Source organism: Lygodium microphyllum, chromosome 5 (genome assembly GCF_053477565.2).
Source record: "Lygodium microphyllum isolate KBCC chromosome 5, Lygodium_microphyllum_v1.1.10, whole genome shotgun sequence".
Classification (NCBI taxonomy): domain Eukaryota; kingdom Viridiplantae; phylum Streptophyta; class Polypodiopsida; order Schizaeales; family Lygodiaceae; genus Lygodium; species Lygodium microphyllum.
Genome location: NC_141139.1, coordinates 172,473,161 through 172,487,157, shown reverse-complemented (window position 1 = coordinate 172,487,157; position 13,997 = coordinate 172,473,161).

Here is a 13,997-nt window from a genome sequence, read left to right as displayed (position 1 = left end):
ATGACAATGTAGGTGAATACACCCCATTCCGTGGCAAAGGCAGTCTTGTGCCTATCGTCGTAGTGTACTTGCACTTGATTATAGACCAAGAAACCATCCAGAAAACTGTAGGCTTCTTTACATGCTACCCTCTCAAGCATGTGCTCGGTGTAAGGTAAAGGATAGTTATACCTCTTTGTAGCGGCATTCACTTTCTTGTAGTTCACGCACACTCGGATTTTTCCATTTTTCTTCATGACAATCACGATAGGTGATGCCCAGTCCGTGTGCTCGATCTCATATATGAATCTTGCCCTCATGAGTTTATCAATCTTCTCTTTTACTGCATGGGCATGTTTGGGATTCATGGGGTAAGGTCGTTGTTTTGTTGGCACTGCATCAGGGACCATTGGGATATTATGTCACAACCCTAGGGTCAACTCCCTTAAGTTCATCCAATGTCCAGGAAAATACATCAATGTACTCTTGCAAGAGTGCAACAAGTTTGGTCTCCTCATCCTTTGTCAATTCATCTGCAATGAATACAGGCCTTGGCTTTTCACCTTCCCTAGCCAAGTTAACTTCCTTGACTTTGGCAGGTCCCTCGATCGGTTCACTAGTTTGGCCTTGTCTTTTCACACCTAGCAAAATCACCACTCTGTCACCCTTTTTAAATTTTGTAAATCGTTTGGGTAGATCCTGCGGTTTCTTTTGCCTTTCTGCTTCTGAGTCCTTTGCTTGATTCCTGGCCTCCTCCTTCAGCCTCTTGCGCGTTAGGTGGACTAGCAAGTCTCCCTTGGTGCATTTGACTTTAGAAGGTTGTGGTATCTCGGGATCACTCTCAGTGCTCACTTCCGACTCTGAGTTAAAATCGCATCCCTCACTTGAGGAAGGTGTTTCCCCAGGGGGTCGTAGTTCAGTAGGTACATCCGTCTTGAGCACTGGGATTACCCATGGTCGTGCCACTCCGACTTGCTCATAATCCACGGCTCCTATGTGTTCTAGCCAGGATCTGTCACACTCCATTCGCATGACTCCTTTTTCATTCTGACTGGTCGTTCCTCTCCTAGGCCTCGAGTCTGTCCTAATTTGTTCTATCTCTTTTCCTTTCGTGTCATACTCTATTGTATCTATCTCTTCTTCACTCTCCTCTCCCGTAGAGCGACAATCCTCATACTCCTCATCATCATAGTCCTGTCCTTCTGACTGCCCATCATCACCTAAGCTTTCCTCTCCAGTCTCCTTGTCATCAATAACTAAAGCCCAGTTATATAACAAATTCAGGTCATGAACCTTTGTCCATTTCCATTCTAGCTTAGCTAATAGATCACGTAGAGGTTTTAAGTTAGCAGCCAAGTTGCCTTCCAGTTTATTGGTCAAATACTCTACGATTTCCTGAAGCTCTAGTTTATTGTTGGGATATGGAACGAGGCTGGTTTGCCTGGGTTCAGTGAACTTCCTGCCATCATGCAGAGCGGCACAATTGGCTCCTCACTTGGCATGGTTGCGGCTTTAGCAGCCTGCTGATATAGTTCTTCCTCATCCGAGAATGGTAGGTCAATGGTTGCCAAAACGTGCATCCAATCCCTCTCATCCTCAGGGCAAGGAATATATTTAGTGAGTGATCCATAGGGTTTGGTTGTTTGAGTATCGCCTTTTAGCATAGCTAAGATGGCATCTAGGTCAACAAGGGTCGTCTTCCAAGTGTCCATCTCTACCCTTAATGCAGTAGTTTTGTTCCCTAGGAAAATCAAACCATTGCCCTAGTCCTCAATGACACGCGCATTCCTCATCCAAGGTCAGCCTAATAGTATGTCCTAATCCACTCCCTTCATGACAATGAAGTTTACGGAAAACTGCACACCGGCAATCTTTACTAGCCAATTCTTTAAGACCCCGAATGGTCTTACCTTCATTCCATTTGCTAACGTGACGTTAAACCTGGGAGTCTCTACAAGAGGGTTTCCCCATGCCTCTAAGACTACATGGCTTAGTGCACTAACACTTGCGCCTGTGTCTACAATTCCTTTTTGCGTCATATCTCCTAAGGCTAGGACGGGTAAAACTGCATGCATTTCAGTGCCTTCCCAAAAAGCATTGATGTGCAAAGACTTAGGAGTTGAGTGTAGAGTTAGACTTGGGATCTGTGTAACTGCATCTGTCAAGATTGTGGGAGAGAAGGAAGGAGTCTCACTTGTAGCTTTCTTGCTTGCACAATGGGGGAATACACACAAGGGTGGAGGCTGAAAACAGTTTTTCTCTTCTTAGTTGTATAAGCCAAAAGAACTCTAGTACAAAGAAAATAGAAGAACCCTATATATGGGTCTCAAACCAAACTCAACTAACTAAGGTGGCATACTAACTAAGCCACGAACTAGAGTAGATAAGGTTAGCTGTCGTCTAGCTATTATTCATGGGCGGTGTACCAACCGCATCTGCAACTGACACGTCGGTGACATAAATGCACAATGGTCACCCTGGCATATCACGAGTGGAGCTCGATATCTCAACACTCCCCCTCGAGCTCAATCCCAATTCCTGCACACCAAGCAGGTCTTTGAACTTGCGCAACTTCTCTGCGCCCAATGCCTTCGTGAATATGTCAGCTACCTGATCCTCTATGCTGACATAAACTAGATCAATAAGACCTAGTAAAACCCTCTCTCGCACATAGTGATAATGCACCTCAATGTGCTTTGTTCTAGCATGATAGACTGGGTTATTTGCCAAGTGTATACTACTCATGTTGTCACAATAAATGACAACTGGCCCATCTGTAGACTGATGCATATCATAAAGTAGCTTATGCAACCAAGCTACCTCACATGCAGCCATTGCTGCGCCCCTGTACTCAGCCTCTGTGCTCGACAAGGCAACTGTAGGCTGCTTCTTGCTGCTCCAAGTGACTGCAGCACTCCCCAAAGAGAACACATATCCACTGGTAGATCGTCTATCAGAAATACTACCAGCCCAATCAGCATCAGTGTATCCATGCAGCTGTATCTGAACCCCAGTCTCATAAAATAGTCCATATTGCAACGTGGACTTCACATACCTGAGTATGCGTCTAGCCGCATCCAAATGCGGTTTCCTTGGAGCCTGCAAAAACTGACTTACCAATCCAACAACATAGCTCAAATCTGGCCTGGTAATAGTCATATAAATCAAACTTCCTACTATGCGTTTGTACATAGTAGGGTCTTCCAGAAGCTCACCTGCATCTGTGCTCAGCTTCACATTCTGCTCCAAAGGAACTGAAATAGGCTGACAGTCTATCATCCCATATTTGGACAGCATGTCCAATCCATACTGCCTTTGCAAGAGCTGTATCCCACTTGGTAATCTAATCACCTCAATGCCCAAGAAATAACGCAGCTCTCCCAAATCCTTCATCTCAAACTTCTGCTTCAATAGCATTTTCACATGAAGGATATCTTCATCACTGTCACCTGTCATAATCAAATCATCAACATAAATGACAAGTAGTATAATACCTTTCTCTGTTTTTCTCACATAAAGTGAGAAATCTGCCTTGGAAATCTGAAAGCCAATGGTGACAAGATACTGCCCTATCTTGTCAGACCATGCTCTAGGTGCTTGCTTCAAGCCATACAAGGCTTTCTTCAACCTGCAAACAAACTCAGGATGAACAGCATGCACATATCCTGGTTGCTGCTCCATATAGACCTCTTCTTGCAAATCACCATGCAAGAAGGCATTATTTACATCCATCTGATGTAAAGACCATCCCTTTGATGCAGCCATAGCAATGACTGCTCTAACGGTTGCCATCCTTGCAATCGGACTGAATGTTTCTTCATAGTCAATGCCATATGTTTGTGCATACCCCTTGACTACTAATCTTGCCTTGTATCTGTTCACAGAACCATCTGCATTGTGCTTCACCTTATAAACCCACTTACAGCCAATTGCATTCTTACCTTTAGGCAAAGGTACTAACTCCCATGTAGCATTTGCTTCCAAGGCATCCATTTCTTCATCCATGGCTTTCTCCCATTTTTCTTTTCCCATGGCTTGCTCAAAAGAAGTGGGTTCTGGTTCCTGTATCACTTTGACCATATATGCATAGTGAATGGCTGTAAATCCATCATATTTCAGCCTATCCACAGGATACCTAGCTCTCGTAGACCTGCGCAAAGTAGATTCACTCCCAGATGCTCTCAAAACAACCCTGGTCTTCCTTACTCCAGGTGTAACAATAGAAGGAATACCCAACTCATCATCAATGCTCTGTTCTGAGCCACTGGATTCACCATCCACATAAGAGTGACCTGCATTCACATCAAACATGGGCTGATCTACCTTCTCTTTTCCTTTTCGTGATACCTGCATACCACTATCTGCATTGCTTTGAGAAGATTCTCCTGATCTCAATCTGCCTGTCCATGGCGAAGAATGTGAACCACTGCTAGAAGACGCTCCAGGTCCACTAATATTTTGTGACTGCTGCTGTGAATTCTGTGCAGCATTACCATTTTGTGCATCTACATCATCAATCACATTTACTGGTTTATACCAGCTACTCATCTCATCAAAAACAACATCTCTGCTCACTGTAAACTTACGAGTAGAAGGGTTATAGTATCTATACCCTTTTTGCTGCAGAGAGTAACCAATAAAGATGCACTTCTCAGCTTTTGGATCCAACTTGGATCTCAACTCATTTGGCACATGTACATAGGCAATGCAACCAAAAATTTTCAAATGAGAAATATCTGGTTTCCTACCAGTATACCTCTCCTCTTGAGTCATCCCATGTATTGCTGCAGTGGGAGTCCTGTTCATTATATAGACTGCCGTAGCAACTGCTTCAGCCCAGTAAAAATCTGGCAAGTCTTTTTCGTTGAGCATGGCACGAGATACCTCTCCAATATGCCTGTTTTTCCTTTCTGCAACTCCATTTTGTTGTGGAGTATGACTGCATGAATATTGCTGCTTTATGCCATGCTCCTGCAGGAACCTTGCAAACTCATTTGAGAGGTACTCTCCCGCTCCATCTGACCTTAGGCATTTTATTTGCAGGCCTGTTTCTTTTTCAACCATAGCTTTAAGAGTTCTGAAATGCCCAAAAACTCACTTTTCTTTTTCATAAAATACACCCAAACTTTTCTGCTATAGTCATCAATAAAACTGACAAAATAATGACAGCCTCCAAGAGACGCAGCTTTAATAGTCCACACATCAGAGTGGATTAATTCCAATGGCTTCTTGCTCTCTTGAACATGTCTAGGAAATGGTTTCCTTGCCTGTTTTCTAAACTGACAAGCTTTGCATACCTTATGCATTTCTGCAACCTTGAATTTAGGCAATCCTACAATAATATTTTGGGCCTGCATTGATTTAAGTCGCTGTACATTAACATGACCAATGCGTTTATGCCAGATATCAATATCTGCAACTGCACCAGTCCCATGTGCAAACATTGCTGCACTCAATTCAGACATGTCTGCATCCAACGTAAACATTCTGCCCTTCTTCTTTCCTTTTGCTATCAAGCGACCTTTATTTTTCATATCCTCAACAAAGCATCCATGAGGATTAAATCTGACCTGCAAGCCCTGTTCAACCATTTGACCAACAGAAACCAGATTCTTGGTGATATTCGGGACATGAAATACATCGGACATGTATTTCTTTTTCCCATCTTGCATAGACAAAGGAATTTTTCCAATCTGCACAATAGGATGCGCAGTATCATCACCAGTCTCCACAAATCCTGGTTTTTCCATTTTGCTTGCATCCTCCATCCATTCTGTATGACCTGTCATGTGGTTTGATGCACCTGAGTCAACATACCATACATCATTGCTTTCTTCTGCACTTGTCACAGAATTATTCATGTGCTGCACCATAAATAAATGCTCATTTCTGTCATCACCCTGTCTACTAGAAGATGCATAATTCTCTTGTTGCAGTTTTCCATTCATGATGTCATTCTGCTTTTTATAGCAGTCTTTAGCCATATGACCCATTTTACCACAGTAGTAGCATTCAACATTGCTGTTTGCATTTTGGCCTCTTTGCCATCCACCACGACCTCTTTGGCTCCCCCTGCCTCTAGAGTTACCACGTCCTCCTCCATAGGACTGGTTTTCTTGAGTTTGCTGCATATTCTGATTTCTACCACGGCCTCCAAATCGGCCTCCTCTACCTCTGCCTTACCTCTTCCAGCATTTGAGTAGAAGACAGCTTCTTTTGAAGTTCCTCCTGAAGAAGATGCACCACCATTTCTTTGCTCCTCAGAAATTAGAAGAGCAATCAACTCCTCAAAATCAGGAAATCTTTCACAGACGGAAATGGATGTCCGAAACTGCGCATAATCCTTTCCTAGACCATTCAAGGTCACAGAAACTAAATCATCATCTTCCACTGGCGACCCAATGGAAGCAAGTGCATCTGCAATCTTCTTCACCTTCATGTGGTAGTCATTGATGCTCATATTTTCTCTTTGCACATTATGCAACTCTTGCTTGAGCTGCATTTTCCTGGCTTGAGTATTTGTGCTATACATTTTTGACAAAGTATCCCATGCCTCCTTTGGCGTACTTGCATCCTGAATATGCACAATCATAGAGTCTGAAATACTGATAGACAGCCAATACATAACTTTCTTGGCTCTCTCATGCCATGCTTTAAATGCCTGCATTTGCTGCTGATTGGGAACGTCAGGAAGAACTAGTTCTTCTTCATTTCCTGCAACAAATTCCCAATATCCTTTTCCCATAAGGAAATTCGTCATTCTAAACTTCCATGCTTGGAAGTTGTTCTTGTCAAGCTTTTCAGTGACAATCTGTGAGAGAGAATCAGACACCATTACAGAACACTGCAAAAAATTCTGTCACTGCAAAAAACACAGCTTCACCCTCATAAGGGCAAATTTGCAAAACTGGCGAAAGTGGTATTTGACCACACAGTCACTTCCTAGTTACGATTTTGCATAAACAGGAACCAAGGATGATTCTGAAACTCCCAATGTCTCTGCGCACAAGCATACGATGCAATTTCTATAGTAACTTTTCACCGACCTGTAGAACAGTGGTCGCACAGCATAAAACTGGGCCTTTTCCTGAGTGCGTGCAGAAAACTTCTGCCTCAAAAACAGGCCCCGAAATGGCCTCAAATAAAAAAAACAGGGTCGCCCAGGGCTAAAGCCTTGTCTCGCAGCATATACTGCCCTCTTGCTTCACCGCGAAGGGCGTCTCAACCTGAGACAATGCACTCTTGCAATTTCCGGCTGTGCTACCTGCAGAGATCTGCTCCCAAAACAGAAAATGAAAGCAACACTGCTTCTCTTACCAGAACACCGTGAGCTTGGCTTGCTTTTTTGAGCTCCTTACCACGAACAAGGCTCTGATACCATGTCAAGATTGTGGGAGAGAAGGAAGGAGTCTCACTTGTAGATTTCTTGCTTGCACAATGGGGGAATACACACAAGGGTGGAGGCTGAAAACAATTTTTCTCTTCTTAGTTGTATAAGCCAAAAGAACTCTAGTACAAAGAAAATAGAAGAACCCTATATATGGGTCTCAAACCAAACTCAACTAACTAAGGTGGCATACTAACTAAGCCACGAACTAGAGTAGATAAGGATAGCTGTCGTCTAGCTATTATTCATGGGCGGTGTACCAACCGCATCTGCAACTGACACGTCGGTGACATAAATGCACAATGGTCACCCTGGCATATCATGAGTGGAGCTCGATATCTCAACAGCATCATGATCTTGCGGATCAGCACCCGCAAGTCCTGTGTGTCCCTCCATCAAGTCTTTTAACTCCTGCCATAAGGAATGATTTTGCCTAAGCAAGTCTTCCAAGCTTAGAGTTACTTGAGTAGACAACAAGGTTGTGAGGAGGCTAGTGGGCTCTTATCTTCCCCTGAGGCTAGCATTTCTAGGCCATGTGTTCTATCTGCCCTGGCAAGTTTCCCCTTGGCCTTGCTGCTGAGTTGCCCCCAGTGGTGCAGGTATGCTCACAACTTGTGGTTTTGAAGGTGAGACTGGTGTGCTCACACTGGAGAAATTGTCAATAGGATCTTCTAATATGGGTTCAATATCCTTGAGGTGCTTTTGAGCGTCCTTGACCCACTCCTTGACCGTAGCTATAGCCTCGAGCTGCCGTTTGGGATGGGGATATTCCCCTACCTTGGCACTCCCTAGCTCGGTTGTCTTAGGAGCTGAGGTCTCCGCCTCTGTGTCTGTGACCCTCTTTCCCATTAGTAACGTAGTTTCTTTCTCGGTTTTAAGAGTTATCTTTGCATCGGTTCTCTTTTTCCGTCTCCTCCATCTTTTCTTTCCTATTGAGGTTGCGTCAAGGTTACTTGTCCCTAGCAAAGAGATGCCTTCCTGTTTTGTTTGAGCTCGCGTCATAACATGTAGTGGGATGGGTGTATCCTCACTGTCAAAGGTTTCCACTCCAAAAAGCCCCAAAGGCACCGATGACATGTTGGCAGAGTTGGTTGATGGCTTCCGCCTAGGACAATTAGGAAACAGATGTGTGATTCCGCACTCTGTGCATTAGAGATCCGCTTTGTCCTTGTTAGCTTGTTCTCGTTCTGGGCAGCGTGATGAAATGTGGCCTGGGTGGCTGCAAGTCCAGCATGTGACTAGATCTTGGCTTGGTCCTCCAAAGCCTCTGCCTCTTCCTCTTCCTAAAGCCATCACCGACACCGGCCGATAGTCCATCAGGACTGGGTTGCCCTCCTCGTTATAGGATATGTACGGATTGACATATGTTTATTCCTCATTAGACTCCTCCACAAAGTGAACAGGAGCATCGCTAGATGGATGGGTTACAAAATGCCCTGGTGGTCTGGGTATAACAATTGGGTTCATCTCCAGCCCAGGTACGGCAGGTCTTGAGTCAGTTGGTTCTCGGAGAGCTAACTGGGCTCCCCTCCCCAAGAAATAGGGTGGCCTATTACCTAAGTATGGAGGGTTGTACTGCTACGCGTATGAGAATCTCCTTGGCATTCTGCAATGCACTGCATCATGCCCGAATTTACCGCAATTTGAGCACGGCCAAAATCTAGGATCTTGGCACTCAACTGGGAGGTGATTGCCGCCATAGTATATACATTGTACATGCGATCTCACAGGCTTCCTTACCAGCTCTTGCAACCGTGCAATCTCCATTCTCATTTCTGCCATCCCCTGGTCATGGTCTATATTCTTTCCCTTATCCTGCACACTAGTAGTTGCTTTTCCCTCGAAGTAGTTGATCTCTTAGGGTCTCTCTGGCTTGTACTCTCTCGGTTGGTAGTCCTCATGCTGCCTTCCCTGAGTTGATCATCTACGCATATTGCCTCCTCGAAAACTCTAGCTAGCACATCTTGTTGCAAGGTGGAGTTACTGGCCAAAGCCTTGTAGAGCTCCTCACTCCAAATCCCATTCATGAACACTGTAGACACTGCCCTCTCGGTAGGTCGCTTATTGGCAGGGATTCTCTTGTAGAGGCTACACACCTGAGTGATGTAATCCCTAACGTTTTCCTTCTCCCTTTGACTGATATTCATCAACCTAACAATGAGGTTATCGGAATACCCTGCCTCCAAAAACCTCTTGATGAAGAGGCCCTTAAGGCAAACAAAGTTAGTACGTTCTGCATCATCTAGACTAGAATACCAGGTCCTCCCCTTATCGCCTAAGCACAGGCCGAAAGCTTGAGCTTGCTGCGCAGGGTCAGTAAGACCGTTTGCCTCACATACTTGCTCAAACTGCTCCATGAAGCTGTACGGGTCATTGCTAGGTTCGTATCTAGCTAGTTGTTTTGCTATGATGGGGATTCTAGCCTGCCCTTTAGTCCCTTACATGACTCCCAATCCCGATACTAGCGCCGTGGCTAGGGCAGTAGCACTCTGTTCAATGGACGTATTGTCCAAGAGTCGCTTTGCTACTAGTTTGCTCAATGTCATGTCAACCTCTGCTCTGCCCATTCCCTCTCTACATTCGGTCCAGATTTTGCTGCTCCAGCTAGGTCTAGCACTCGTCTAGCCTCGTATATATCTACGTCTTGTTGTAGCCTTCTAGCTCTTTGCTCATGGTTGTAGGCAATTATGCCTTCTAGCGCACTCTTGATTGCTCTTCTCTCTTCTTCCAGGTTTGCTACCACTTCCTCTATAGGTCTTCCCTAGATCACGGTCGTAGTGAGTAGATCGTAGTTGTGGACCAGTTCCTGGACTGAGGTTGGAAATTCTCCTAAGTCTAATTGGTCCTCTCCTCGTTCGCCTCTTGATCCCGACATTGTTTCTGCTTCCAGCTCCACGAGGTTGTCAATAAATCCAAGCAGCTCTGGCAGCAGTCCAATCCTCTATATTATTACTTTCCGTGTCTTTGTGTCTTCTCCAGGTCCTACTAGTAGGGCACTCAGGCACCTGTCTAAGTCTTGAGGTTTTCTCCTACTAGTGGGTTCCTTAATGTTATTAGATATCCTGATGTGTTCCTTGTTATTTGAAAGTAGCTGCAATCCTTATTCACACGTTATGCTTAGTGCTTTCGTGGTGCTTGGTGCGAAAATAGGCTTTTCGTGGTGCTTGGTGTGAAAACAGGCTTTTCTCTTTTCTTGCAGTGCAAACTTAGTGGAACACAAGAGTGAAGTGCTGATGCAGAAAGTGTTTAATATGAACTCCACTCTGTTTTTCTCCACTTTCTTAGCCTGATTTGAGTTCTAAGCTTGGTTTCTAGCTATTCTATGGTCTTTCTGAAGGTCTGTGCTGCGTTTTCTATACCAAAACACTTACTTGTTTCACAGATTAAAACCTCCTAAATCTCCTAGCTATCTCGAGCACCGGTTCAGGCTGCAAACCCTACTTCTATGCTCGATTTGATCCGTGCGACGCCCAAGGCTCGATTCCGTTGATCCCAGCAATGGAACCAAAATGAAGGGGAGATACAAGCTCTACCCCGAGACCTACGGACCACTTATTGCTCAAGTGTTTTGAACCGAGTGGCCATGGCTACCTCTCATATAGTCGACGCGCAATGCCTACCTTACGGGTGTAGTGAGCTTACCTTGATGCTCGATTGAGTACCCTCCTCTTTCTTGCACACCGGTAGCTCCACGATCCTTGAGGCAAGCTCAAGCAACCTCAATCCCTCTTCCATGAGCTTCATCCTCCATAGCCACACGCGAGACAAGAGAAGAGAAGAGAGGAGGGGAAGATGAAGAGAGAAGATTGGAGAGCTTTCTTCTCCAAGATCCCTCACTCTCACACAATCACTCCCTCACTCTCTCACACTCTCTCAATCCCTCTCTCAAGCACAAGCAAGAAGGAAAGAAACAAGAGAAGAAGAAGAAGAAGATTTGGCCACACACAAGAATGATCTTCTCATTCAATTTTTGAACTTTATATACATGCCCTACTTTTCATGGGCGGTCATCCCCTTTTTTACATGGCCGGCCATTAGCCTAGGCCCATTTCTCATTTCCCACCATTCTAATCTATCATATTCCCAACTAATGCATACAATTTGCACAGGAGTGAGCCTCGTGCTATTTTACAAGGATTCGGGAGCGCTTTCACACTTAATGGTGCGCTTTTTACTCTTTTACTTTCCTTGGGTGACTCTAAGACTTCGTGAGGGTCGTGCCCGTGCTTTTAAATTTTTCAGGGTCTGGTTACCGGTTAAGGTGCATTTTTCTTCCTTTTGTCCTATGCCTTTTGTTATTTCCTTTTTTCCATTTCCCACTCCTCTGTGCTGTGGTAAACGGTGACCATACAATTACTACTTGCTTCTTTAGTAGATTAGTCAGAGGTGCCGCAATCAAAGCATAATCTTTGATGAAAATCCTGTACCGTCCTGTCAATCCAAGAAAGCTACGTATTTCTTTGACAAAATTTGGTGTTGGCCATTCCAGAATGTCTCTGACCTTAGCTGGATCTACTGAAATTCCTTCCGCTGATACAATGAATCCCAGATATTCAATCTGTTGCTTGAAAAAGACACACTTCTTCTTCTTGGCATAAGGCTTGTGTGCTCTCATTGTTTCAAGAACAATGTGAAGCTGAGGTTCATGATATTTTTCCTGTTTAGAGTAGACTAGGGTATCATCAAAGAAGACGAGTACGAAGTCATCAAGATAGGGCCTAAAGATATCCTGCATTAACCTGTTGAAGATAGCAGGAGCATTCATTAGCCCGAATGACATCTTCTTCCTTGATCCTTATCTGATAATATCTAGATCTGAGATCTATCTTAGAAAAGATCTTTGCACCTTGATGACGGTCAAGTAATTTATCTATTCTTGGAATGGGGTATTTATTTTTTATGGTTGATTGATTCAAACCCTTGTAGTCAATGCATAGACGAAGCGTTTTATCTTTCTTCTTTTGGAACAGCACTAGAACTCCCCATGGTGAACTACTAGGACAGATGTAGCCTCGGTCTAACAATTGCTTGAGTTGCTCTTTCAGTTCGATAGCTTCTGGGATTGACATCTTATATGGCCTCTTTGCGACTGGTGCAGCTCCTAGCGCTAGTTTGATTTCGTGATCAACTTCCCTTTGGGGAGGAATTGCTGTCAACTCTTCAGGAAATACGTCTGCGTATTCCCTTAACCATGAAGGTTCTTCCCCAAATTCTTGATTCTGATCTAGCTTATTCAGTTTAATCAGATAGACAGGTAGGCCCTTTCTAACACCTTTTATTATCCGGGTTGCTTTTTCTAGCTGTATTTTTGGCTTACCAACCTCTCCTTGAGTCGTGACTAGTTCCCCTTCAGAATTTCGGAAGGAAACTTGTCCCTTTCCATAGTGGATGTGGGCATCATTGGGTATTAGCCAATCCATTCTGAGTAAACATTTGTGGACACCTAGGTTCATTACCCTGAATCTCACTGAAGTTGGCTTCCCACCCAGTAGAAATTTTACCTTAGCAATTTGCCTAGTACAAGAGACATCACGACCATTTGCTAACTCCACAAGTAAAGTAGGTGCATCTATTGTGGCTATCCCTAATCTTTTTGCACAGATCGGAGAAATGAAGGAATGTGTAGTGCCACAATCAATCAGGGTTTTGAAGCTTTTACCTTCATAATCTGATGGATTTTGAATCACCGAGAATTGGCGATTTGGACCCTTCTTGTGAAGAGCCGCGTGAACTGTTGCCCTCTCAATGTCAGCATCCATGGATGGATCTTCTTCATCGTCCAGCTCCTTATTGGAAACACTAGAGGTTCTCCCTTTGGCCATGACGGTGGTTCCTTGGCCATGGGCGACTCCTTGGAATTGCCCTTGGCGATGTCCTCTACTAAGCTCGGGACATTGCCTCTTGAAGTGTCAGTGCTTGTTGCAATGGAAGCAACGTGGGTTGCGGTCATTACTTTGTGTAGGAACAAAGTTGTTGAGAGCATTGGCCCTAGCTTTCTTTCTTTTGCCCTGATTCTGACCTTGTGCTCTCTTACTCTGAGCCCTAGTCATACCCTTATTCTGATCTTTGTAAGGCCAAGTCTTGTTGTTCTTTGGTTTGGTCTACACTTCCTGTATTATTGGAGCAGCTCGAATGAGTGCGTCTTGTAGGTCCGTTGGGTGCATGATTCCAATTGGGTGTTTATGGGTGGATTCAACCCAGCACAGAATTTTGGCACATGTTGTGTCATATCCATTGGAGGCGGTACTTTAGGAGTGAAACAAACTTTGAATAATATGCATCAAGGGATAGTCCTAGCTACTTCAAGTCATAGAATTCGTTCATCTTTTGTGTGCGGTAGGCAGGTGGCAGATACCTCCCTCGCACAACTTCCTTAAGCTTCTCCCAAGTGACTGTCCCTTCCGAGATCGCTTGATCTCTACACCACTGTTTCCACCAAAGTCTCGCTTCGCCTGTAAGCTTAAGTTTGGTGAGGATGGCTTGGTTAGCAGGTGCAGTTCCTGCTGCCTCAAAGTAGTCCTCCATGGACTCAATCCAGATCTCAACATCGGCTTGAATTGTCCTTCCCTTGCCATCAAACTCGGGTGGCTTAATTTGTTTGAGAAGGAACTTCTTTTCTTGAATCACAGCT